Consider the following 23,920-nt stretch of genomic DNA (forward strand, 5'->3'; position numbering starts at 1 on the left):
GGAAAGAATTGGTCTGATAGCACTTTTTACAAGCAGCATAATGCTGTAAATATTTTGAATGTCCGATTACTAGTAAATGAGCAATTAGCCAAAGAAAGTGTCCCATATTTAAAAGTACTAAGCTTTAACTAAGGTCCACCTATGGCCCCTCCTGGCCAATGGCATAATGGTTGCACGCTATGATTGGTTCGAAATAATCAACATTGCACAATGAACCTAATGAAAGGTTGCTGAGATCAAGAAACACAATCTCAGGTATCAGGTATCAGAATGGGGGTAGGCTTAATAGCGGCACGTTATCCAAACATACGGGAAAATTGTGCCTAGCCTTTTTTTATCCAAGATTTCATCATTTACCTGAGAAACCTGAAAAACCTATAAAAGGAAGAAATAAATTCAATCTATTTAAGATGGCATAAAGCCTTTCCACTAGGGATTATTAGCATTAAAGCTCTTTTCTACATTCGGTAAGGAATGAGAGAATGTTTTTTAAGTTTAATTTCTTAAACTCAGATTCGCTTAAAGCGTAAGATCCCAGAGTACGAAAACGTAGTCTGGCAAATGAGGGACAGTTACATATAAGATGGAAGGGATCTTCCACATCTGATTCACAACTACCACAAACTGGAGATTCAGCACGCTGAATGTTGTGCATGTGATAGTTGAGTTTACAATGACCGGAGAGTGCTCTGATCAAGATGCTGCAATGAGATTTATTTAAAGTTAATAAGTAACTCGATATGATTAGAGATGGTTTTTCTAAAAATAATTTAGTTTGACGACAAGTGTCCAACTCTTCCCAGTATCGTTCATGCTGGTTAGAGGACCAAGTTTGAATTTGGTTTCTGAACCAACATGGTGATATTGGGACAGCCGGCTCTGGTCCGTAAAATTCCTTTTCCGACCCAACTCTAGCGAGTTCGTCGGCGCATTCGTTTCCAAAAATTCCCTTATGTCCGGGTACCCATAGAAGGTTTAATCCATTGCCTTCAGCAAGTTCTTCGATTGCTTTCCGGCATGCGATAACCAGTTTTGATCTAGAACTGGAAGCACTGAGTGATTTGATAGCTGCTTGGCTATCTGAACAGAAATAAATTGTTCTGAACATAATTTTCTTTTGAAGTGCAATTTGCACTCCATACATAATAGCATATAGCTCAGCCTGAAAGACTGTACAATATTTTCCTAGAGGTTGAGCATATTCTATGTTCAACTCGTGACAGTAAATTCCTGCACCTGCACGGCCGTTTGATAATGAACCGTCAGTATAGAATACAATATGAGAGGACATTTGGTCCTCTACGAAACCTGATAACCATTCTTGAGGAGAAGGAAATTTGACTTTAAACCCCATGTAGGGAAAACTACTCGAGAGTGTTAAATCGTTTGGCGCTAGATTAAACTTGTTTAATCTAACTAATTGAGGCCACACATTTGTATGACTCGATGATCTTTCGATATTTCCTGACAGCCAGAGACCAACTGCCTGTAGACGAAAAGCACATGAGAAGGCTTCCTGTTTTAGGAACAAGTGTAGAGGTTTGAAAGAAAACAGAGCCTCTAGTGCTGCAGTAGGAGTTGTTGTGAACGATCCGGACATCCCTAAGAGACACATTCTTTGAAGGTGATTTAGTTTAGTCCGAACTGTTGCAACTTCTCCTTTCTGCCACCACACTAGACACCCATAGGCCAGAATTGGTCTTACTATTGTGGAGTAAATCCAGTGAATATGTTTGGGTTTGAGTCCCCAGTTTTTTCCGATTGCACGTCGGCATTGTCCGAAGGCCATGCATGCTTTTTTGATTCTGAATTCGATGTGATCAGACCAGTTTAATTCGGAGTCAAGAATGACACCCAAATATTTAACTTGATCAGACACGGTGATTTCGGAACCATAAAACAGCAGAGGGCGCACCCCGCGGGTGATACGTTTTTTAGTAAATAATACAATATTAGTTTTTAGAGGATTAACTGACAGTTCTACATGAGAACACCATCGTTCAACAGAGCGCAGAGCTTGTTGCATTATATCAAATAATGTGCTTATGCACAAACCTCTTACCAGCAGAAGATAATCATCTGCGAATCCATAGGTTGGTATTCCACGGTCATTGAGTTTTCTCAACAAGCCGTCTGCAACTAGGTTCCACAAAAGGGGTGATAGTACACCTCCCTGTGGGCAACCACGTGTGCTAACTTTTGTTATTGAAGCCTGTCTTAAAGACGAATGAAGATTCCTGTTACTTAACATTGCGCTAATCCAGTTAGTTATAACACTAGGCACTCCATGAAGTAGTGCCGCATCCATTATTGATGTAAACGAGACATTATCAAATGCTCCTTCTATGTCTAGAAATGCTCCTAGACATGATTCTTTCTGTGAAAAACTATTTTCAATATTGTGTACTACGTTGTGCAGAAGAGTTAATGTTGATTTTCCTGTTTGGTATGCATGTTGTGTCGCATTAAGCGGATGTTGGACAAGGCATTCTTGCCTGATATGATGATCAATTAAACGTTCAAGTGCTTTTAATAGAAATGAACTTAGACTAATAGGACGAAAGCTTTTGGCTTCGTCGTATGATGATCGTCCCCCTTTAGGGATGAATTTCACGGCTATCTGCCGCCAAAGTTTAGGAATATATCCATGAGCAAAACTGCTTATCATTATTTTTCTTAATATGTGTTTGAAATGATCGAAACCTTTTTGAAGCAAAACTGGAAATAAACCGTCACTTCCAGGAGATTTGTATTGAGCAAAACCATCGATTGCCCATTTGATCGATTCTGTAGTAACTATTTTCCGAGCAAAATGCAAGGAATCTAGACTTCCAGAAAAGAACTCAGGCTCTATCGATGAATCTTGATCAACACATCCTGGAAAGTGAGTATTGAATAGACAACTTAATGTTTCTTCGTCGTTTGATGTATAATCACCACTAGGGGTTTTAAGGTATGAAACCTGATAATCTTTTGATTTGGCTAAGACTTTATTTAACCTACTTGCTTCGTGCAAGCTTGAAATGTTTGTGCAGTAGCTCTGCCAACTTGAGCGTTCGGCAGCTCTTGTTGCTTTCCGGTAAGCTCTGCGAGCCAACTTGAAAGCATCAAAACCTTCCGTGCGCCTTCGGTTCCAAGAGCGTCTGCAGTTTTTTCGTAATTTACTAAGATTTGAGTTCCACCATGGTGTACTGTTTTTGTTGAATTTCAACGTTCGTAAGGGACACGCTTCTTCATAAGAATTTAAAATAATTTCGGTGGTTTTTGCAACCACTTCATCCAACTCAGAAGGAGTAGTAATTTCAGGTGTATATCTATGAAATTTAGTAGCAATATGCTCCAAATAAAGGTCCCAATTAGTTGTTCTTGGGTTTCTGAATGTAATTGTTTCTAAAAACTCACCTGAGTGTTCAAAATAGATAAACCTGTGGTCAGAAATCGATTCTTCGTTAGGCACATGCCAATTTGAAATTTCCTGAGAAATTGTTCTAGAACAAAGTGTGATATCAATCACCTCTTCTCTGTCACACCTAACAAAAGTTGGTTTATTTCCTACATTTAGAATTTCTAAATCAGTGCTGCTTAAATATTCCATTAAATTTAAGCCTCTCAGATTGATATCTGAGCTACCCCATACAAAATGATGGGCATTGGCATCACAGCCAATTACAAGAGGTATATTTTGTGATTCACAGAATGAAATGACATTTTTTAAATCATCCGTAGGGGATGATTGTTCATATGGTGAGTATGCTGAACAGTAGATGTATTTTCTATCAGGCAGCGAAACCTGAACGACGCAAATGTCTCTTGTTGTTAGATTGGGTATAAGTGTTGCATTTAAAGAATTGTTTATCAATATACATGCACGAGGCATTATTCGGGCATTAGTCATTCCAATTACACTGAACACAGTAAAGTTTGGTTTGAGCAAATTCCCTAAGTAAAAAGTTCCATTTCGGAAATAGGGTTCTTGGACCAAGGCGATTGATGCAGTTCCATTAAGGATTAAACGACATAAGTTAAGTGTAGCGGTTCTTTTGTGCTGCAGATTTATCTGTGCAACCTTAATAGAAAGCATTTCTATCAAAGAATTCCACACATATTTCCATCACACACAAGAACCTCTGCACCTTCATATCGACGCATGAAGCGGGGTATCCCATACAGGATGAAAATTTTAAAATCGTGTGTATAATCTGAATCCCACGAGTTGCCAGGAAATATACGGCCCTTTGCACCAGTGCCTGGCTATAGTGCAGACCTTAACAACGTTCTGCTTAAGATAGGATTATTATACACCCTCCTACCCCCACTTTGGGGCCCGCAGGCACAGAACCACCTTGAAGCGGGTGTTTACAAAATTTAGGAGAATACAACTCGTGCATGCGCATTAATAGCAATAAGCACAATTGGTGAATCCTCCCTGAAGAAACTTGGCTTGGAACCAAGCCAAGGTTCCCCCCTCCCAATGTGATAGTCGCATTTGAAGAATGACTAACGCATATGGGAAGTACTGGATAAGTCGCCTTTTACGACGTGGACCAGTATCCCAGTGGTAGTATTCTATAAGCCGCCACCACACAGCCACAGCCAAACTTGAAAAAGAAATTTAATTTGATTTTTTGAATAAACGATTTCACCGATTTACACGCGTTTTCCCTTGACCAAATTTTGACCGTATCACCCTTTATGTTATCAAATATTAGGCAATTTGATTTTTTTTTATTTGAAAAATTTCAAAATACAGGAAAAGGTTCAGGAAACCTGATGAATTTTGAAACTAGAACATTTGATATGCAGAGAAACAGGGAAATGTCATATATTTTTTTTTTTCAATTCTAAATGGAGTTGAAACATTACAATTTTTCAATATGAACACTGAAAAATTGAATTCGGTGATCGGTGACTTCGTTATTTTATAAATGTTTGGTACATTCAAATTAAAAAAATTATAATAATTAGATTGAGTTTCAAGTATTGAGTAAATTTCTTGTTTTCAATATTTTTAGATTGCATACTTTTTTATCAGAACATAATGCATCTATGTAAATATTTAGTATATCTTTCCCTTTTTTTAGTCAAGTTAGAGTCAACTTAGAGGTTCCGGATGATATGAAATTGTGATACAAAAGAAATCAAGGAATTTCAAAGGACCGAAAACGGTAATACAAAGCAACCAGGAAACCTATACCAGAACGGATGATGGTATCATTGCAGCATTGATCCCATCATTTCAAGTTGTTCATGAACTCAGTTGGTACAAAAATTGATGAGCTCTTTCCATTTTTAATGTGTATTTGTTTATTTTCAAAAATCTCTTGTTCATCAATCCTATCTGCCAAATAGGATTTCCTATAAACATAAATAACCCTTCCCTTACCTATCTGAAACAACATCTTTATATGTAGGGTCGTATGAGTTCTCTGCACCTGAAAAGTTTATTTTGCTGTTTCAGACTATCCCTCCATGATTACATTGAGTTGACACGGTGTGCATTACGATACTAATCCTCAATTGCAACACTTGAAATGAGAATTGAATCCCGATTCTCATGTTGGCATCTTCTGCTGGTTTTTATTATAAGTTGTATCATGTGTATCAGCCAATGCAAGATGTGTGTAGTCACCCAATGCTATGCTATGTTATGCTAACTGTGCAAATTTTTTTTTCTTTTTCTCTTACATCGTAAATATCTCAAAAACGCGAAAATTTAAAATTTTGGAAAGAATTGGTCTGATAGCACTTTTTACAAGCAGCATAATGCTGTAAATATTTTGAATGTCCGATTACTAGTAAATGAGCAATTAGCCAAAGAAAGTGTCCCATATTTAAAAGTACTAAGCTTTAACTAAGGTCCACCTATGGCCCCTCCTGGCCAATGGCATAATGGTTGCACGCTATGATTGGTTCGAAATAATCAACATTGCACAATGAACCTAATGAAAGGTTGCTGAGATCAAGAAACACAATCTCACTGTTCAGTTTCGAGAATTTCCGACTTTAATATGAACCAATAACGACGCCGGCCAAGTCCGTGTAGTCGAATAAATTTTCCCATACAAACCTAAAAGTTCAAATTTACTCAAGAAAACGTTACTTAAAAATTCTGCAAAAAATCATGGATAAGTTTTGAACTAAATCGAAGCTTTTCAGACCCCAGGGTTTGAGAAATTCAAAAATGACCCCAAATCGACTCAGTCTAGTGAGCACCCGATTCAGAACAAGAACCCTCAAGAAGGTTCTAACGGGTGTCCACGATGAAATTGCCACACACAAAATTAATTCGCTAAATTCAAATTTTTTCATCTGATTGCCATCAAATTTTCAGGGAATGAAAAAAAAATAATAAACTTCATTTTACTCGTGTTTTATTAACAGTCCCTGAGCAAATGCCCGCACCTTGGCCTTAACCCTGGCAATAAGATTCTGCACCAACTGTGAATCAACCGTTTTTTTTTTGCATGTAAACCCATACTTTCTTCAGTTCCTTGACTGTCTTCACTGCCTTAGGTCGTTTAAGAAGGTGCTGCTTCATAATCGCCCAGTACTTCTCGATGGGGCGGAGCTGCGGCGTGTTCGGAGGGTTGAACATTTTCTACATGAAATTTGCCTTATTGTCCGCATATCACTTCAGCACGTCCTTGGAGTAATGATATGAGGCCAAATCCGGTCAGAAGATTGTTGGGACGTTGGGTCTTCCGGAAAGGAAGCAGCCGCTTCTGGGGGCACTCTTCCATGTAATGTACACCTGTCCGTTCATCGTGTCCTGTGCCACGAAAGGTGCACTCTGCTTCCCGCACGTGCAGCTGGCTTGCCAAACCAGGTATTTATTCTCAAATTTAGACATCTTCTGAGTGCGGACATGCTCCGGAACGCTGAACTTATCCTTGGATGTGAAAACAGGTTGCCGGAGATCTTTTGGAAGTCGGTCTTCACATATGTTTCGTCGTCCACGATGCAGCATTCAACTTTCGTCAGCATGTTGAGGTACAACTTCCTGGCACGGGTTTTGGCGGACTTGTTCTGCTCTCGTCGCGATTACGAGCCTTTTGTACCTTGAACGTTCGAAGCCCAACCTTTGTTTTGGCCTTCTGGACATTCCGAACGGAGGCGTTCGGGTTTCGGTTTGTAAGGTCCAGTTAAAACATTTTCCGATTTGTAAAACGCTTATTCTTTTATCTAATAGCCAGCTTCTTATTTTCACGTTTTTCACTCCTAAACTGTCAAATCACTTCCCTCCTCTTTTCCAGTGCCGTCTTTGATTTTACATAAACTTATATTTGTTATTGATGTAGACAATCACAACACTTATCATCGAAGGGCGACCCTACAAGGTAGAAGGCCCCAACTACGCGGTTGTGATTTTTGGTGTTGTACGGAATACTTTTTCCTTTATTTCTTGGCTTCCGATCGATGGTCAATCGTTCCTCGAACCGCTTAATCATTCGCGATACCGTGGGTGGAGTTCGCGATACCCAACGTTTTAGCGATGGAGCGATGCAAGAGATCCTTGTTCTTGTGATGAATGCGTTGGATTTTATCACGCAAGAGCTGTTCTTTCAACTCCATTTTCACGAGTTTTGATCACAGGACTTTAAAACTTGCAGGATGTAAACAATGCACTATGAACTAAATCCACGTATTTTTATATCAAATTCTGCCCAAATAACGGTTAAAAAGTTAGAGCAATTTCATAGTGTGGCAATTTCATCGTGGACACACATGGCAGAAGATCTCTCCGGAAATAACACAAAAGTTTGCGCTGTCTATGAATAGGCATCTATAGAGTATGATTGCTACAAAAAGGGGCCATACCACGTATAGACTAGGTGTTTCCGATCGATTTGGTACGATTTTTTAAGATAGAACAGATAGTTTGTCGGCGTCTTTTTTTTAACTTTTTTTTTTCAATTATGCATATACATACATAAGGGAGTGTTTGACTATAAAACGAAATAATAATTACTTTTCTGTTGATTGATGAAATATGAGTTCAAGCTTATTTTTCATTAGAACAGAAACTTTACGGGCAATTTTTTGATTGATTGTATATGATGTAGGTACCTTGAATGAAACTATCAGCTGTTCAGCTGAACTTAGTCACGTGTCACGTGATCTGAACATTGCAGGAATTGGCAACAAGTGTATCCCCCTTCAAATATTCAGTCTTGTTGTCTGAATCAATCGGCTCCCCTAACGCATCAGTTAAGAAAATTTATGCGCGCAACACACCCCACAATCGTGCTGCACATGCTAATGGTCCAATCGGCCGGCCGATAAAATCCTTCTCTGGCAATCGAACCGCATAGAAATTATTTGTCATACCTAGCGCAAAACTTCCCGGCTTGCGCAAAAAAAAAGGATCCCGACTGTCAACAGCCGACGACGACGTGCTTCTTGACGTTTCGCATTGACAAGGTCACAAGCTTAAAAGTACTGATCTTCGGATGGATGGGCAGGTGCTGGATTGGGTAGGTCCTATCCGGCCTGTGGCGCCATACTTCGGAAGTATCCGGCGAGCACCGGCTACGGTTGGATTCGGTTGCTGCTGCCGTTCCACCCTGCTTCCTTGTTCATCATCGTGCTCGCTTGGTAGGCTTAACACGCACCAACGCGATAAACTTGAGCCAATAACGCAGCCTAGTTCAGGTGCATGTTGTAGTTTGCTGGAGTTCATTACTACAGGTACCGCTAGACTCCGGGGCGTTTCGTTTCGTACACCCGACCACTACTGATGTCGCATTCTGGACCCGTACTGCTCCATCCGCAATACCAACGAGTGTCACGATAGGTCGTAAATTACCGTCTTTACTACTGTATGTATTTGCCACGGTGAGGTTCGAGCTTTTTTTACCCGCCTGTTCGGGTGATGCGTTTGTTTTTCGTTTGTTTAGGCTTAACCTAATCACTTAGGGTACAGCCGGCAGCGCCTCTGGCTTTGATATGAGGTGTTTTGTATAGTTTTGGATTAATTACCCGCCCGGTGAATGTATGACGGACTAGACGCGAAAGATGATGTTTGTTCAACTTCGGGTAGGTGAAATATAATTTGCCAGAAGATAAGATCTCGTTGACGAATCAGGGTGACGGAGTGGAAGCTTCCCTAGGCGCTTCTATTCTAGGCGTTTCTACCTACTAAATTCGGAGAGCGTCAGCGTCAGCTTTCGATGACACTCAAAGCCGGGAGCTGTTCAGTAAGTTTATTACTAGATTACACTTGAGACGAGATAATGAGAGAAACTAAATTTACAAATTACCGAAATTCTGAATATTGTTTGAATAATGTTACCATTTTTACTTTTATTATAAGCAGATTCATATATTACTCAGAGTTTAATTCTTAAGTACGAAACTTTTTGAAACAAAACAATCAATAGTGGGCATCTTCCACGTGATTTTCTGAATTTACGCGCGCACTTTGTCTTGTTCCAGTAACAGCCGGTAGCTTATCTCCCCTAAATCAACGATGAAATCTGGAAGATGACAGATTTCATCAGGAGCAGCAGCAGCACCTCGAAATGAATCTAACAAATCAAAACCATCCGAGACAACACCCTCTCGTTGTTGATAAAAATCTAATGTTCGTGACATTGGCCATCAACATTGGCGATAAGAGCATCGTATGTACGCAGCTAGCTAGAGGTGTCACGCAGAAGGGAGAATCCAATTGCGGTAAATCTACTTAATATTTCCACTGACATATCGCGAGATAGCTTAATTATTTAATTATTTTGATGCCAATTTAGAATTGCTGATGACGACTCATTGGCAGTTTTTTTTTTTTAAATTTTGGTTGTGATTAACGCCAGTGCTTGCAATATTTTGTTTTTTAGTGTCGGTGGCAAAAGTCAGTACCGTCAACTGGGGCATCATGCAACAGTTTTCAACTTCAATGGCTTCTAAATACTTAATGTCCATTATTGGTTTCACCAGTTTTTTTTATTAATTAACAAATCTTGCAATTTTCACCCTACTAAGAAAAAGGGGTGAGTTGCAAAAAAAAAATATTTTCACAGAAAAATTAAGTGAATAGGTTTGGATATTTATCGTTTTTGATATACTTATGAATATTTTATGTCAACACGCATAAAGCACTAATTCCAGTAATTTTTGGTTTTGTTTGAAATAAATTTAAAATTTTTTTCTCTCAAAAATATTTTTCTCAAAAAAAATCATAAGGTTGCTGCATACATTTAGGGGTAAAAAATGTATGCAGTAAAGATTCTTGGAATTTTTAAAATCTAAATTTTCAATAAGAATAACTTTGTTTCTAGCTTATGTCCATGATAAGTTCGAAAAATGATTGAAGGTAGCAACTTCAAAGCTTAATTTTAATGCGCAAGTTTTCCTACAGCTTGAATTATGACAAACGTTTCAACTCCAGATCGCATCACGATAAGCGTTATCACAAAAAAAAAATTAAAGTGGATTCAAGTACAGTGAATCCCCGATTTTGTCGTGCACCGATTATGTCTGTCCCCGATTTAGTCACCTTTTTTGACCCGATTTCGTCACCATATTTGATTCAATGTGGAAAAACTCAGATTCAAACCTATCTAGCGCTATCCTAATCCTCTCGGTACGTAAATGACTGTTTCATGGTTGCAAAAAGGGAAGAACAGGATGAGATCGTGCGCGCTTTCAATGGATTTCATTAAAGGCTCCAGTTTATCATTAAAAACGCGTTGAATGGAAAAATTAAAATCCTGGATACAATTTTACGCCGAGGATCGGACAACATCACAACGGAATGATTCCCTAAGGATGAAAAAGGTCGTTATCTGGATTTCAATTCAGCAAGGCCATTTTCATACAAGAAAAATACAATAGTAGCACTAGTGGATAGAGACTCACACAAAATACAGGGAAAGTACTCTCAAACAGTTAAAAATATACTTAAAACTTTGAACTATCCCTCAAACCTTGTCACAAATGATATTAAAGATAGAACACAGAAAATATACAACAGTTTGAGCGTTTAAGTAAAAACATGGATGATTTCCTTACTGCGCTAGTTGGGGAGAAAAATTATCAAGGTATTTGAAGCAATTCACAATCAACCGTTAAACATGATGAAGAATATAATTTTCACGAAAATGAAAGACATAATTCCAAAGAACAAAAAAAATTGTATATGAAACTAAGTGTGGACAATGTAGGGAATCATATCATCGGTGAAACTAGCCAGTTTTTAGAAAAACGCATAAAACAACATAAAAAAAACTGTATCAATAATACAAAAAAGCTCAGGTTTAGCACAACATAGTCTTGAGAATGGACATTTGTTTGATTTTGAAAACATACAAATTTTTAAAAGAGTTGCTGGATACAACGCCAGGATAACAACCGAAACGTTATTATTATGTCTCACGACATAACTTGACAAACATAATTCCTAAAATTCACTCGGTCCATGGCAACAGTTCTCCAATTTCTCGGGCACCCCACGTTCGCCAGATCACGCTCCACTTGGTCTTACCACCTCGCTCGTTGCGCCCCCACTCGTCTTGTTCCTACCGGATTCGTAGCGAACACCTGTTTTACAGGACAGTCGTCCGGCATTCGCGCAACATGTCCCGCCCAGCGTATCCGGTCAGCCTTCACCACCTTCTGGATACTGGGTTCGCCGTAGAGTCGCGCGAGCTCGTGGTTCATCCTTCGACTCCACACTCCGTTCTCCTGTACGCCGCCAAAGATGGTTCTTAACACTCGTCGCTCAAATACTCCGAGTGTACGCAGGTCCTCCTTGAGCAATATCCATGTCTCGTGCCCGTAGAGAACAACCGGTCTAATGAGCGTCATATACAGGTTACACTTCGTGCGAGGGCTAAGTCTTCTCGACCGCAGTTGCTTGTGGAGTCCATAGTAGGCACGACTTCCGTGATAATTCGCCTCCGGAACTCACGGCTGGTGTCATTGTCTGCGGTCACCAGTGAGCCGAGATAGACAAAGTCTTCGACTATCTCCAGCTCGTCGCCGTCGATCGTGACCTTGTTATTACTGGACAAGCGGGTTCGGTCGGTCTCGGATCCGCAGGCTAGCATGTACTTCGTCTTGGACGTATTAATCATCAACCCAATCCTTCCTGCCTCGCGTTTCAGTTTGCGGTAGATCTCCTCCATCGCTGCAGATGATCTGCCGACTATATTAATGTCATCGGCAAAGCAGATAAGTTGACTGGATCTGTTGAAAATCGTGCCCCGCATTTCGCCCACCGCTCGTCGAATAACACCTTCTAGCGCCACGTTGAACATCATGCAGGATAGACCATCACCTTGTCGAAGTCCCCTGCGCGATTCGAATGAACTCGACAATTCACCCGAAATCCGCACACAGCACTGCGTCCCATCCATCGTCGCCTTGATCAGTCTGATCAGCTTCCCGGAAAAGCCGTTCTCGTCCATGATTTTCCATAGCTCGTTACGGTCGATCGTGTCGTATGCGGCTTTGAAGTCGATGAATAGATGATGCGTAGGGAGTTGGTGTTCGCGGCATTTTTGGAGGATTTGCCGTAATGTGAATATCTGGTCCGTCGTTGACCGTCCCTCCATGAAGCCGGCCTGATGACTTCCCACGAATCTGTTTGCATGTGGCGTTAGGCGGTGGAGTAGGATTCGGGACAAAACTTTGTAGGCGGCATTGAGGACAATGATCGCTCGGTAGTTCTCACAGTCCAATTTGTCGCCCTTCTTGTAGATGGGGCATATTACCCCCTCCTTCCACTCCTTCGATAGCTGTTCTATGTCCCAGATCCGGACTATCAACCGGTGTAGGCTATCGGCCAACTTGTTCGGGCCCATTTTGATGAGCTCAGCTGCGATGCCATCCTTCCCAGCCGACTTGTTCAGCTGGCGAATGGCTTCCTTAACTTCACTCACCGTTGGGAGTGGCTCCTCTAACTCGTTGGCAACGCCGGCGATGTACCTTCCCCCACCGTCTTGACCTCTTGCATGTGCGCCATTCAGGTGTTCATCGAAGTGCTGCTTCCACCTTTTGATCACCTCACGATTGTCCGTCAGGATGCCTCCGTCCTTATCCCGGCACATTTCGGCTTGCGGCACGAAGCCTTTGCGGGATGCGTTGAGTTTCTGATAGAACTTTCGTGTTTCTTGGGAACGATGCAGCTGCTCCAGCACCTCGAGCTCCTCCTCCTCCAGGCGGCGCTTTTTCTCCTGGAAAATTCGGACTCGCTGCCTCTTCCGCTATCGGTGATTTTCCACATTTCGACGGGTGCCTCTTTGCACTACTGCCGCCCGAGCGGTATTCTCTTCGTCCATCACCCTCCTACACTCCTCGTTGAACCAGTCGTTCCGTCGAGTTCGCTCCACATAACCGATGATGTTCTCCGCAGCACTGTTGATGGCTGTCTTGATGGTATCCCAACAGTCCTCGATAGGGGCTTCGTCAAGCTCACCCTCTGCCTGCAGCGCTGCTTCGACCGATTGCGCGTAGTCTGCTGCGACCTCAGGTTGCTTCAGTCGTGCGATATTTAACCGAGGCGGGCGCCGGTTTCGTGTGTTGATCACTACGGAGAGTTTTGGGCGCATCTTCACCATCACCAGATAGTGATCTGACTCGATGTTGGCGCCTCGACAGGATCTGACGTCGATGATGTCCGAGAAGTGCCGGCTGTCAATCAAAACGTGGTCGATCTGTGATTGCGTTTGGTATGGTGATCTCCAGGTGTACTTGTGTGGGAGGCGGTGCTGGAAAAAGGTACTACGTACGGCCATTCGTTTGGAGGCGGCGAAATCAATAAGTCTGAGGCCGTTTTCGTCGGTCAGCAGGTGCGCACTGAACCTTCCAATTGTCGGTTTGAATTGCTCCTCCTGGCCGACCTGAGCATTAAAATCCCCGATGACGATCTTGATATCATGTTTTGGGCAACGGTCGTATTCACCGGTACTTCCGAGGTGAGGGCTGTGCACGTTAATGATGCTGATGTTGAAGAACCGGCCCTTGATTCTCAACCGGCACATTCGTGAGTTGATCGACCACCACCCGATCACGCGCTTTTGCATCTTTACCATCACTATAAAAGCTGTTCCAAGCTCGTGTGTGTTGCCGCAGCTCTTATAGAAGACACAACCATCTGGATACGTTCGTACCGTGGAGCCCTTCCAGCATACCTCCTGCAGCGCTACGATGTCGAATTTGCGGCTCTTCAATTCGTTGGAGAGCACGTGGGTACTGCCCACAAAATGTAGAGATCGGCAGTTCCATGTTCCAAGTTTCCAATCGCTAGTCCCTTTTCGTCGCGTGGGTCTTTGCCGATTTCCATCCGAAATTTGTTGTTCGTTGCTTATGTTTTTTGTAGTCACGGGCTCGCAAGGCCCGCAGCTAACCCCACTATCTCACAGGAGGACCGTCGAGAACCCCGCCTATCCGAACTCTAGTGTTCCTAAGCTCCCGCGTTATCCCATCATCAGGTTGACACACGATCCGTATATGTAGGTATTTATCGAGCTTTGCGCCCGGATGGTATGCAAAAGGATGTACAGTAGAATCCCGCTTACCCGAGGTATTCGGAGGAGCGACCACCTCGGTTAATTGAAACGTCGGATTAAGCGAAGTAGTTTGACAAAACCCTTATCCTTTTGCTCTGGTATTGCATATCATTCAGGCGCATAGCTCGATTCTTACGTGGATTTTATTTTTCTATTAAATTGACTTTTCTAGCAAGCTTAGACATTAAACTTGCCAAAAAAGTCGATTTAATAGCATAACAATACATCATGATGATAAAACACATTTTACGTGGATTTTGGATAAAAATTGTGGCTAGGATAACGCGGATGCTCGGATAAGCGGGGTTCTATTGTGCATATTTCGAGTTATCTGAGGTGGCATCGAGATATTTTATTTCAATCAAATACTTTTAATGTCTTGGAGGTTATGTGATTTACATGACATTTTTTAAAAATATTTTTGTACAATATCCTAATTTTATGCATATTGACTGTTTGCATACTCAAAGGCGCTCACTATTTATAACTACTAAAAATGCATGTTTATTAAAACAAAATGGTAAAGTAATTTGTTGTAAACTTTATTCCTTTCGCAGTTTTTGCATAAGATGTGGAACAACTTCATAAATTGGAAGAAATACGTTGGTTTTTCTGATCATATGCTTTTCAACAAAAAAAAGAGTACATATGTTTACATTTCACCATTTCCAGTTTCCTCATGTTTTAAGCTTCTCTTAGCTGTAGCTTTTGACAACTACTTGTCAAACTGCTTTCATTAATATGAATAGTTATATTAACATTATTGGAAAAAAATCTGTGCGAAAAGTAAGTAAAAATTATGATTGGCTTAGGTTGTATGCCGATTTTAGAGGACTCCGTTCAAAGGCGTGGTTGGTTGTTAAAATATGAGTACCTTTGTCATATTTATTTTGCAAGCATAAGATGAAAACTAGATTACATTATATTAAATTTAAAACAGAATGAGTGCTATAGGCATTTGCAGCTCATAACGACGCTCAGAGAGCACTTCGACCAAAATGATGATGTTAAAGGTTCATGTGTCAAAACGCGTAGGATTTTGTTTTTGGAAACAATCAAGAAATTTGAATATTTTGGTGTTGAATGTGATATTCATATTAAGTTTATTGGAGAATAAAGTTAGGTAAAGAGAATATTGTTATCTTTCACATTTTTAAACCCAGTATGTTGTTCCGGAAAAAATCTCAAACATCGTTAAAAAACGAATCAACACGGCTATTTATAGTGCTACTTTAGGACTATTTTCACAGATATGGTTCCAAGGCCCGAAGCAAAAGTGGCAAGAAACATATTTTGGTTAAAGTACGGTCAAGAAAACTGTTAATGAGAATCAGGAGAAATAAGTGAAGGATTCGTCTTTTACGTCTAAAACTTGTGATTTACTAACAAACAGGAGTTTGTCAGAACGCAATGCAACTGAATGAGAAAGCGAACCTTATTCAATATAAAGTTGATAACATTAAGCCGAAGTCAAATCCGTTTTCCATCTTGTTGGAATCTAAGGAGCGACACATTTCTGCTGCTACTGCGAAACATCTAGTCAACGAAATCTCGACAGAGAATCAATCCAGCTAAACTCATAGAAAGTTGTAGAGTCTCACTAAGTCTGTATCATCAAAACCACACGGAAACCAGCAAAATAAAATGAATTGATGTAAAAGTTGAATATGAAACTATTAAACTGTTAACTACAAATAAATTCTGTGAAATTATAGATATTTCTGTGATCTCGGTAACCTTGGGTTATAGGTTCAGAAATTGTTTTTCATTTCTTCCGTACCCTCATTCGCAACTATTTGAAAAAAAAAAATATTCAAAAAGTTTGAACATCAATCTCTGAAACCAAACTTTAATACACTTTACATTTAGAAGCAACGAATCCGAAGTAGATATTATAAAAATCTGATTTTTGTGAGTAGAAAACTTATAAAAAATGTTTGGAGATAAGAGTCCTCTCGAATGATTTGTGATTTAAAAGTGCAGCAACTGGTAATTAAACACATCTTGAGAGCAAATTTCAACTTGAGAACATAATTGTACCTAATTGTTTTTAAATAATTTTCTTTGAATTAACCATAATGATCCTTCTCAAATTGATCAAATTTAATCGCCAACGTAGTACAACACAATCACCAAAATTGATCTCAGTCTAAACAACTTCTTTATGGTTAAATTTTAAAAATTTAAAAATTGAATTTTGTGAAGAAAACCATGAAAAAAACCAGTTGTCTACGCCAAAAGCTTAATAAAAAGGAAATTAAAGATTTTCTTACAATAGGGTTACCATATCATTTAACGCCAAAAAGAGTACATTGAGAAAAAAATTCGAATTGTAAAGACTAACGCCGTTTATTAAATAACCATGATGTTTTAGGTCATTCATGATAATAAAAAATGTATTTTGAAATGAGTTATTCTTCATTCTATGAAAACATCATTGCTCTATGTTTTTCAACAAGTTGTTGCTACGCATATTGCCTACTGCCCGGGATTTCACTGCATACTCAAAGGCGCTAATTTTGAACGAAAAAAACCTGATTGAAATCGTGAATGTACTTCCTTCCATTGGTGGCCACCCTTTGAAACATTCAACAAAAGAAGCAAAACGGAAGTGTTGTGTAACAAATGCATAAAAAGTTGGACCTCTTGTATTTATACGAATACAATCTATCGGAAGAAAATAGTTTATTTATATGAGAAAATTTTATTTAATTCCTTTCACCAAAAAAAGAGTACATTTCGTAAAATTCCACAAAAAGAAGAGTACGCTCATTTTTCGATCAAAAAAGAGTTCATGTACTCTTAAAAGAGTACGTATGGTAACCCTATTTTACAAGAGTCAGTCATTGTAATTGTCTTAAATTTTACAGTTTTCCCTAAATTCGCAATAACAAAAAAAAAATTGTACTCCCAGTCGTGTTAAAAAAACAGCTATCATCACCCTTATGTTAGTTCCATAAGTGAGAATCCTTTGGCGCTGCATGTCAAGTTGAGTTGAAACATAACGATAGGAAGGACAATGAAAAATATCCAATTGTCGATAAATTGTAGCAAATTGGACAAAAGCTTACATGCAATAAACTTGCATGCAATCTTCAATACATCAAATCTAAAATTCGAGTTATTTTAAATTGAAAAATCTCGAATACAAAAAGTTATTCCATTTTCACCCTCAACAGTTTTACTTCCGCTTGTTTAACTGTTTGATTTTTCGAAGAATTCACCAAATTTTTTAATGAAATATCTTAAACTTTATTTATACCCTCCTACGGAATTTTCGGGAAAATCTAAGAGGGGAGGGGAGGGGGTGTTGTAGCAAAAAAATAATTTGTAATTTATTCCGGCCTTATTTAGGGCGATCCTGAACAAACTCAGTATTCCTACGGATTCTTTTTTCCCAATTACCGTAGTTGATGGTGCATAATAGTCGCACTTTATCTCCAAATTCGAGATTGACTGATGCAATTATGCCTTTGTGTTATGAGAAAAATTTCACGACCTCTCTTAAACTTATGGTTGTTCTACGACGGTTTGAACTTACAAATTTCTCAATTAATAAGCCACTGTTACTTGTCATTACAAAAACAAAATCGGCTGTTAGTAAAAAATCCATTCACATATTTCTCTTTTTTTACTAAACCTCTAAAACCCAATCCCGCCTTAAGAGTAAAATCGGCATAAAACCAATTCTAATCAATATTTTGTCAAGCCGTTGTCAAGAGCTACAGCAAATAGAAGTGAATAAAATAATACAAAATTGGAAATTGTTATGTTTTTCGGAAAATTATCATGTGTTTTTCGATCTAAAAAAAAGCTAATTGGAAGTCGGCATTCTGGATTGGCTCTAAGAGAAAGGAATATTTTACGTTAAGTAGAAGAGACTCTAAAGACGGTGTTTGGAAAAACGGCAACAAATTGAGAAATATGTACACTTCTTACTTTTCATGTGAGCTGAAAAATTTCAGTTATTTATGGAACAATGCTGACAACAGTTACAAAAAATATAGGTTTAAGTCTGGTTTAATTTTCAGGTTGTAATTTTTACACTTTTCAACCATTTTTTTCTAAATTTTGAAACATATTAATTTCAAAATTTAGAAAAAAATGGTTGAAAAGTGTAAAAATTACAACCTGAAAATTAAGTTCATTAGCCCCTGTGGTTATGCAATTTAAGAAAATTTTGTTAAATAAATTTTCTCAATGATGAAGCATCTTATAAAACAAAAGTTGTTTGTATTCGTGAAACTTAGCTTCTGTGATTTTTTCAGCACAAAAATGGGCATAAAAGAGTTAAGGTTCACAGTAAACACCATTTAAAGCAAATTGTGATAGAACTGAATTTGATAGAGATATTACGAAAATAGTCCGAAAACTGTCCCGATTCAACCCATTTTACGGTTTAGTTTAACTAAATAAGATACTCCATATCTTATTTGACTTCTATAATATATCACCATCGATTTAAAGTGCACAAAATTAACTTCGTTTGCCCGAGACAGGAATTGAGCCTCCAAATTTAGTTATTAGAATTTCACAGGATCACAGGAGAACATTGTTCTTCGACGATTTCAGAACTTTTAAATTATTCTTTTGTTGAAGATTGAAGGATTGAAGAACAAAATGACTTACCATTGATGGTCCTAAGACTGTTTTACTTAATAAATAAAACTTTAGCTTTCCTTTACGTCCCACTAAACGAGTTCATCGCTTTTGCTCGCCCAAATCGCATTACGAGCATTTCAAATCTCAATCCACCATGCTGCTCCATTTTTATGTAGGTATACTTATTTCATATAAACTAACCCCACACTAAATGACATCATCTAAAAGGACAAACACACAATCGGTTGCACTCACCCACAGGAAAACACGATATTTTACTCCTTTGGGGGAGCAGCTTAGCTCCAAGTTTTAAATCCTGGTTTCACAGCTATCGAAAAGTTTCAAAACCGTATTCTGTTGGAGTCTTTCCAAACAGGACGCACGGGTGATCCGTTTCACATTTACCGAAATGGCTAACTTCCGATGTGGTTTCACTTGTAGGCAATAACCGTTCCAGGATAACTTGTATCCCAGCACTTGGGAGTCCACGGAGTTCTACGGATTCGGGCTACCCGTTAAGAAAACGAATCTTCTACCAACGGCTCACGACGGATGACTGAAATCTCTGATAGTGGCACCTTGCCCAGGTAAGCGTTTGTCTATTATATTTTTCTTCTCTTTTTTTTGAAAAGTTTCCCGCGCATCATCATCGTCAACAAACGCAGACCGTCATCATCATTCGCGAGTCGCGAGTCTTTATCAATCGCGGGGCTCGCATTGTTCGGCAAAATGGCAATACAATACAAAAAGACAAATGTGTATGGAAATATAATTATTCATCACTGCATGTCACATATTTTATTATGTCACTTATACAGGTCCAAGTCTCACTCAGGTAGCATATGCAAAAACCTACGATCGTTTCGTTCGGGATCACTCTGTTAAGTGTTCTGGATGCACTGCCGCAACGATGCCGAACAATTGGAGACAGTTTAATTCTGGCAGGTTCCATTTGGGCTTCTCAACTGCAACGGTCGGCATGAATGAATGAAAATTTTACATCAATAACTATCTACCTACACCTAAATAGTGGTTTCGGAAGCTGCGAGCATCGGAATCCAGAAAATCGAACAACTTGATGCAACTTGCTTTGGAATTGGGAATGAAATGCTTTGCGGATCGGAGTTTTGTGTCAGAATTTGTCAAGAATTATTACGGTCATTATCAAGCTGAGTTTCAAATGTTACGGTTTTCTTTAAACTTATCAACGATACTAAAGCACGGTGTTTTTTTTGGACATCATAGAGGAGAATTTTCCCTATCCAACGCACTATTCAGGAACAAAATGCATATACAAAATATTTGAGTCTTCGAAAAGAATTGACAAAATCACGATTAACAAGGTGTATTCGCTGTAATCATTTCTATCGAATAGTCCTGTTTGCTGCTAGTAGTATTCGTGTCATAATTCAGGGCATATCATTAACACTTTTTAATTTTGAGAACATTTACCTCAACAACGATCGTGTTCGTCAAATGTCAAAAACAAGGCTATACAGAATGTAGTTTTTAGTTGAATGAAAAAAGTTAAAATTTAATCATCCTACAATATGTATAATAGACTGGCCCAAATTTGTATGGATTGATTTTTACAGCATTTTTTTCGACGCAGCACTCTTTAGATTGGTTCATTTAGGTGAAAAAATGACTTTCTGAAAGTTTTAGGTCATTTGGCTGAAGCACGAGCTGGTTCAAAGGACTTCAAATTTGTATGGAGATTTTCGGCAAAATGTATGGAAAATCGACATACTTTCACTCTTTGTGTTCTAAAATATGTTTCCAGTATGCTAGAAAGCTCAGACTTTCAGGAACTGTAGTTCAAACAATGACAAATAAGTTTGTAAAAGATTGTGATGCAATACGAGTTGACTGTGATGAGTTATTGGCAATTGAATGTGTGATTTTTTTCACACTTCATCGATATATCGTGAACGGTGTTTAGGTGATTAGTACAAACTTGATCGCATTGTCCCATAATGAGAATAACAGATAGAAAGTTTGTGTCCTCGGCAAAACTGTAGCATATTTCATAATAAATATCTTTTCAAAAAGTTGAAAGAAAGAGTTTTGAAAGAAAAGAGTTTTAAAAAAAAAGACATACACCGTCTTAGCCAATTTAGGCTTTACAGACTGAATAAATGACATGGACAATAGACTGAGTCGATTTGGGGTCATTTTTAAATTTCTTAAACCCTGGGGTCTTAAAAGCTTTGTTTTGGTCCAAAACTCATCCATGATTTTTTGCAGAATTTTTAAGTAACGTTTACATGAGTAAATTTGAACTTTTTGGTTTGTATGGGAAAATTGAATATTTTGTACTGAAAAATCAACATCATTTTTGTTTCTTCTGTGGAACCGAGCCTGCTAATGGGTTTTGTGCCAATTTATAAATTTCTTACAGGCAATTTTTCGCTGAACAACTTTGTCGAATATCATAACTTCGTATCTTTTTAGACAAAAAAGTTATTAGCTCTTTACCAGGTGTATGTATTTTGGCATTGATAATCAAGAAATTCAATTGACACCACTACTGGGTGCCTAGCGAAGTATTGCAAGACCACTTTTCATGCCATACTTCGTGGGGCACAAGCAGTGGTGTCAATTGAATTCATTATTTATCAATCCAAAAAGATATACACCTGTTAAACAGCTAATAACTTTTTTGTCTAAAAAGATACGAAGTTATGATATTCGCCAAAGTTGTTCAGCGAAAAATTGCCTGTAAGAAATTTATTAATTGGCACAAAAACCATTAGCAGGCTCGGTTCCACAGAAGAAACAAAAATGATGCTGATTTTTTAGTACAAAATATTCAATTTTCCCATACAAACCTAAAAGTTCAAATTTACTCATGTAAACGTTACTTAAAAATTCTGCAAAAAATCATGGATGAGTTTTAGACCAAAACGAAGCTTTTAAGACCCCAGGGTTTGAGAAATTCAAAAATGACCCCAAATCGACTCAGTCTAATGGACAACCTAAGATTAACATTTAACACCCAGTACCGAGATGGGAATCGAACCCATGCCATCAGTGGACCAGCGATTACCGTCTTATCACGCTAACCACTCGACCACCGAGACGTAGAGTTTTTAGTTAATGCGATTATTAGCCCATTCACCGTTCACGATACATCAAAGAAATGCAAAAAAAATCACACATTCAATTGGGATAACTCATTAAAGTCAACTCGTATCGCGTAACAATCTTTCACAAACTTTATTGTCATTGTTTGAACTACAATTCCTGAAATTCTGAGCTTTCTAGCATACTGCAAAGGGGGCCGTTCAGATACCACGTGGATAGAAAAATGAGATTTTTGACCCCCTCCTCCCCCTCCGTGGACAAGTGTGGACATTTGGCAAACCCCTACCCCTCTCCCCGGATGTCCACGTGGAGAGATTTGAAAAAGTTTTTATTTTAAACATCTATAATTTGACAGTTAGAAAACACCACTTTATGCCTTTTGTTATAGAAATGGCTTAATTTGTAAAACCGAATAAAAATTTCTTGATATAAAAAAAAATTAATAATTTTAAATTTCTTAATCATCATATTTATCACTTGCTTTCAAGTAGCTACTTATTGTTTGAACTTAAACTGGAAAGGTATACCATTTTAAGATTTTGATTTAAACATCTTAATTTTTATTCACCTTTAGAAAACAGTTTGAACATAAGTATGTCCACGTGGACATGACCCAAACCCCTACCCCCCTCTTCGTGGACAAGCGTGGACATTTCCATACCCCCTCCCCCCCTAAGTTGTCCACGTGGTATGTGAACGGCCCCAACATATTTCAGAACACAAAGAGTGAAAGTGTGTCGATTTTTCATACATTTTGCCGAGAATCTCCATACAAATTTTAAGTCCTTTGCGCCAGCTCGTGCTTCAGCCAAATGACCTAAAAACCTTCAGGAAGTAATTTTTTCACCTAAAGGCACCAAACTAGGGGAATTTAAGGATTTTTTTTGTTATGGGTCAGTCTAGTGAAGATGTTTCTTTAACAGCAAATATTTTTCATAAAGAATTATTTCCATAATAAAAATCTAGTGGATGATTTTTTTAAAATAAAATTTGGGTTTTTTTTTCGGATAAAACAAAAATCTCATATTCTACCTTTTATTTGTGATTTTCAGCTGAATTGTGTTTACAAACTAATTTTGTTTAAAAATTGAAATCTGGATATTGAATGGACAAGCACTTTTAACACATACTGAAATAATCTATGACGAGAAACACCGATTTTCGGCATTCTATACCTCAGAAACCCCTGGACTAAATTTTACAATTTTAAGTTACGGAAAATGTTGTGTTCAATCAGGGTTGGTCGGCTCTTCTCAAACAAAAAGAGCCGGGAGAAAACAACACTGTTTTCAGTTCGGCTTCCGAGTGTAATCCTCTTTCGCTGATCGTGCTCTACTCGTTACCCGAGTTTACACGAGCTGCAAGTGACTCGGACGGCAAGTGTGAGAGCATTTGCATCTGAGTGGGAGAAAGAGAATTCTAAACAAAGAGCGCCCTGTGTTTCAGTCGTACACCTCAGAGCAGGGTTCAACAAAACGCACTCTTTAAGCCACGCGCGGCACACTCAAACCATTTCTCTCGAGCGAAACACTTCTTCGTTTGCGTTCTGGCCGTTGACGCGCTCTCGCTCGAAACAAAAACACGCTCGCTCAATCTTTTCCCCTCGTTCTCGTCGACGAGATGCACTATCCGAGATCTGCGCGAGCGGCCGAGTCAAACAGGCACGGCTAGCTCTCGCGCGTCCTAATCGAGCTGCGGGTGGGGCCTCTCTTCTGGCTCAA

At 39.0% G+C, this 23,920-nt stretch overlaps 1 protein-coding gene across 1 annotated transcript in view; it reads right to left on the reverse strand.

The window, feature by feature from the left end:
* LOC129739158 (UNC93-like protein) overlaps positions 1 to 19,675 on the reverse strand; it is a 57,089-nt gene extending 37,414 nt beyond the window's left edge. Inside the window, exon 1 of the mRNA XM_055730564.1 lies at positions 19,368 to 19,675. The gene's annotated coding sequence lies outside the window, so the exon portion shown is untranslated. The remainder of the gene's footprint in view (positions 1 to 19,367) is intronic.
* Positions 19,676 to 23,920: the final 4,245 nt, after the last annotated feature.

This window comes from Uranotaenia lowii, chromosome 1 (genome assembly GCF_029784155.1).
Source record: "Uranotaenia lowii strain MFRU-FL chromosome 1, ASM2978415v1, whole genome shotgun sequence".
Classification (NCBI taxonomy): Eukaryota; Metazoa; Arthropoda; class Insecta; order Diptera; family Culicidae; genus Uranotaenia; species Uranotaenia lowii.